The following is a 5,040-nucleotide window of genomic DNA, read 5'->3' as shown; positions in this document are numbered from 1 at the left end:
TCCGGTGGTCCTGTCATTTATATGGTTTGTTGTCGTTGTTGTTTTACTTTGGGAACTTGGTGTGGTTGACCTGCCTGCCTATGAGAGGTTGCTTGCGGTGGTGTCCAACGGAAGCTGGATCCCCTGGCTAACCTCTCAGCAATGATTTAAGTGGTAGCAGTCAGGCGAAGCCCTTTCCACAGGTTGTTTTCTTTCGTGGTGATCTGTGAATGGCTCTGTGGATTTTTTCCCTCAGATCTTAGCTGAGTCTCCATGCATCCACATTTCGGTTTAGCCGGCGGTGGGCTGAACCAAACCTGTGGCCCTGCTTAGTTTCTGTGCAGCTTTGTGATGTTCTGTTTTCAAATTCAACGAGTTCTCCACTTCCCTACATTGTAATTTTCTCGGAGTGAGAAACTGAAAATATCTTTTCCCTAGCTCCTGAAGACACTAAACAAACGGAATATAAACAGAATCTGTTGGCTTTGGTGGTACTGCAGCAAGACTTAAAGGGGCTGGGAGAACAGGCATTCCTCACTCAAAGCAGATATAGTAGAGTGTTAATAAGTGAAAAGTCACTTGCGTGCACAAATAACATTTTAGTTCACAAGCATTAACTGTTCTGGTTTTATGGCAAAGAATCCAAACAGCCTAGAGACCTGGCTGTCCTATCTATATAGAAAGCTGTTTCCTTACCTTAGGCAAATCAGTACTGTAAGCCCCAACCTTCCCCAGTTCCACCATCGCCAGCTCGCACTGCTCCACCGTGGAAGTCTCCCCTAAATTCAGCATTCTCCCTTCAGATCTGGCTTCAAGTCAGGAATCACTGTGAAGAGCCTCAGTCTGAGGTATCATGCCCTCAGAGATGGGGATCTGATTGTGAAGCCTATTCTAGACACCTAAACACATCGTATACCACTACTGCTTGCCTGCGTCTGTCACATATCCAGAAGACCACCACCAGGGTATTTAAGGCTACCTTTGTGAAGCCAGGAGTGTACCCTCACTTTGACCTGGGTAAGGGTAACTGTTACTGTCCTCAGATACCATCTTTATGTGCTATAGGCTATGTTCAGCTTACGAAGAACAAGCCAGCTGGTACACAGCCCTACAGCTCACAAGTGATGGCCAAGGCCTCAGACTTCGGCCTGGAGACACCACAGTTCAATTTGGATTTTTTTGTGATTGCAAACATGTGGTGGCAGCTACAGAAAATTGGAAAGGTTGCAGCAGCAGATCGTGGAAACTCAACCATTTCTACATCTTTAAAATAAACACACACAGGAGAATAGCTATGTCTTCCCACAGCATATGCCTTGGGCCTGGCCCGGTGTGATAGCCTCTGGGCAGGCCACCCTGTGCGGTCAAGGTAAAGAGATTATGAATATGACATAGCAAAGCCAGGGTAGAAGCTGACTGGGCCATTGAAATACATTCTAGATCCATACTGTGGATTCCAGTGCTGAGACTCCAGGTAGAAGACTGTAGTAATTCAGAATTCACTGTGAACTCCTAAAAGAAAAGGTATGAGTGAGAATGTATCTTCAAGACAAAGTCATGGGCTGGTGAGACGGCTCAGCCATTAAGAGCACTGACTGCTCTTCCGGAGAGCATGAATTCAAATCCCAGCAACCACATGGTAGCTCACAACCATCCGTAATGAGATCTGATGCCCTCCTATGGGGTGTCTGAAGACAGCTACAGTGTGCTTACATATAACAAATAAATAAAAACCTTTGGGCTGGGACGAACCGGGCCAGAGTGAGAGGGAGAAGGGAAGGGGAAGGGAAAAAAAAAAGTCATGTGAGAGTTTTAGAGTTTTCAGAGGGAGAAGAAAACATTGTCTGTGTATTCTGAACTTACTGAGGCTGGTAGTAAATACAACAGTTTCTCATCTGACAGACTGCTCCTGGAGACTGTTAGAAAACAAAAACACAAAATCTGCTCCACAGATGAGCTGGCTTCTCCTCCTGCTCCTCTGCTCACAGTGAGACCTGGTTGATGTGTCCATTGCGTGTCTCATCCTTTAAGGAAGCAGTTTTACCTCTTCCTATGTTGTGAATTTCCTCAGGACTATGCTCAATGGCAGAATGAATCAATGCCACCAACAGACAGTCCCTTGTCTGTTCCTCAGCCCTGCACCTGAATTGAGCCCTTACGGAAATGTCAAGGTGACTCTTCTTACATAGAATTCCTGGGCTAAAGGAGATGATAGTACAGTCCTCGAGGGCTGTCCCCGAACCTACAGTAAAGATCTAGGAGGGAGTAGCTAGAAAGATGCTCTCCATTCTCCCAGAGGACTCTTGATTCTCAGCATCCACACCATCCATAACTCCAGTTCCATGAGATCTAGTGACGTCTTTTTTGGCCTCTGTGGGCACCAGGCATACAAGGTGCACAGACATACATGCTGACAAAACACTCTTACCTATTAAAGATAAATAAACAAAAAACTGGGTGTAGTGGTGAAGTCCAGCAGATCCCTGGCCGGTCAGCCAGCCTAGCCTACTTGACAAGTACCAACCAATAAACAATCTTGTCTTAAAAATCAAATTGGACAGTGGCTGAGGAATGACAGCTGACATTGGCTCCGGGCTTCCACACATACCTACCTGCCCTTGTCACACATGTGCTTGCACAAACACACACACAAGAAATAAAAGTCACTAGTATTACTACCCTGGCTACCACCACACATAAAAGAAAACTCATTTCTTGGTGAGACAAATGGCCCAGCACAAGAATAAAGGGAGTGGTTGATTCTATGACATACATTTAGATTTTTTTTTTTTTAATTTTTCAGTCTTTCAAGACAGGGTTTCTCTGTGTAGCCCTGTCCTCGAACTCACTCTGTAGACCAGGCTGGCCTCAAACTCAGAAATCTGCCTGCCTCTGCCTCCCAAGTGCTGGGATTAAAGGCGTGCGCTACCACTGCCCAGTTAGATTTTATTTCTAAGCAAAGGACTAGCCTTTGAAAACATGATTCTGGGTCTCTGTTCTCTGCATGTAGACCAGCTGCTCAGTGCAAGCGAACAGAATTCTGAACACTGTTCGGTTGTCAAGGTGACACATGTGGAAATCGAGAGCCTCAATTGAGGAATTACCTCCAGTAGATTGGCCTGTGATCCTGTCTGTGGGACATTTTCTTGGTTGTAGAAGGGCCCTGCCCGCTGTGGGTGTTGCCACCATGGGCAGGTAGGCCTGGGCTGTGTAAGGAAAGTAGCTGAGTGGTAAGCCCTTGGGCTCCGCTTCGGTTTCCACATCCAGGTTTGGGCCTTGAGGTCCTGCCTTGGCTTCCCTCAGTGATGAACTGTGACTGGGAAGTGCAAGCTGAAGGAAACGGGAGAGGACCTAGGTTGCTTTTGGTTAGTATTTATCACAGCAGCAGAAAAACAAACGAGGACCCCCAAAGGCTCGGCAGTGGGTATCCGTGGAAGCCGCTTAACCCTCATCTGTTCAGCAGGAGTTGTAAAGCAAGCCAGATGTGGAATTGTGGACTATACTGAATCCAGAAGAAAGATGACAGGTAAAGACACCTCCCCCCATCTTTTTGCAGAGGGGCATTCCATGGTGATAGCTTCTAACTTATGTTCAATTCAGTTGTGATTAGAAATTCTAACTTCCCAGCGGAACTCATGTTTAGAGTCTTATGTCAACCATTAAAGTCCCACGTCCCTACCATAGAATAAGAGCATCCCTCCACCTTCCGGTGAGCCTCGCTTTGATGGGCTGCCGATATCCTGAACCAGCTCCGTCCAGTTTACTTGCCCTATAAAAACTAGAGTTCACAGCAAAACAATCACCCAAGAGTTACTAAGGACATCATTATTCAAAGTGCGCCCAACATTGGGCTTAAAAGAATTATTTCAGCCTGTTGCTGGAAGTCCAGTCCAGTGACCTTCATAGATGTGGGAATCAGTGCCCAAGAGGCAGGAGTTTTGTTCTGAGGAGCATACTGCCTTCACCGGTTACTTAGAGGATATGTATTCTGAGAACCCAGAGGCAGCCAAATCTAAGAAATGGCTGGTGTGTTCATCATGAAACCCACCATTGTGTTCTTTTCCTGATAGTTATATAGACACAGCTTTCCAGAACACTCCACAGCTGTCAGCCTAGCAGTCCCTTCACGAGAAATCCAAGAGGAACAAGGAATAGTCTAACCAGAAACAGGGATATAGTGAGTGTAAAGACACAGGAGAGACGCTCGGGTGATAAAGCGTTTGCGACGAACACGAAGACCTGAATTTGGCTCCTCAGCACCAGGCAAAAGATAGGGTATAGTGGTGTTTGCCTGGAATCCACTGGGAAGGTAGAGACAGGGAGATCCTTTGAGCGAGCTGGCCAGCCAGTCTAGCCAAATCAGTGAGCTCCAGGTTCAATGGCAGAGCCTGTCTCAAAAAAAGTAAAAGTGGGGCTGGAGAGATGGCTCAGAGGTTAAGAGCTCTTTCAGAGAACCTGGGTTCAGTTTCCAGCCTCGACATGGCACTGTGCCCCCGCAACTGTCTGCAATTCCAGTTCCAGGGGATCTAACACTCTCACAGAGACATACATGCAAGCAAAACACCCATGCACATAAAAAGATAAAAAGGAATCATTAAAAAAAAAAAGTTAAGATAAAAAGATCCATACCTAGAGAGAAGGGCATCCAGGTGTGCTCACACACACAAAAACACATTTCTTAGTTTCTCTAATCTCGTGTTCTGCTTACTCAGACATAGAAAGGGTTTCAATGTCGTCTGCTATTAGAGAGTTTGGCCTAAGTGACTAGATATCAAGTTCTATTCCCATTTAGGAATGGGATGCATCATGTTAGAGACTTAGGTTGTTGCTTCTGTCATAAAAAATAGGTCATGTGGTGGTGGCGCACACCTTTAATCCTAGCAGTTGGGAGGCAGAGGCAGGTGGATTTCTGAGTTCGAGGCCAGCCTGGTCTACAGAGTGAGTTCCAGGACAGCCTGGGCTACACAGAGAAACCTTGTCTCTAAAGCCCATGACCTACTCCCAGTCTCAGAGAGAGAGAGAGAGAGAGAGAGAGAGAGAGAGAGAGAGAGAGAGAGAGGG

This window comes from Grammomys surdaster, unplaced genomic scaffold (assembly GCF_004785775.1).
Source record: "Grammomys surdaster isolate TR1022 unplaced genomic scaffold, NIH_TR_1.0 437, whole genome shotgun sequence".
In the NCBI taxonomy this organism is placed as follows: domain Eukaryota; kingdom Metazoa; phylum Chordata; class Mammalia; order Rodentia; family Muridae; genus Grammomys; species Grammomys surdaster.
This window is presented reverse-complemented; position numbering follows the sequence as displayed.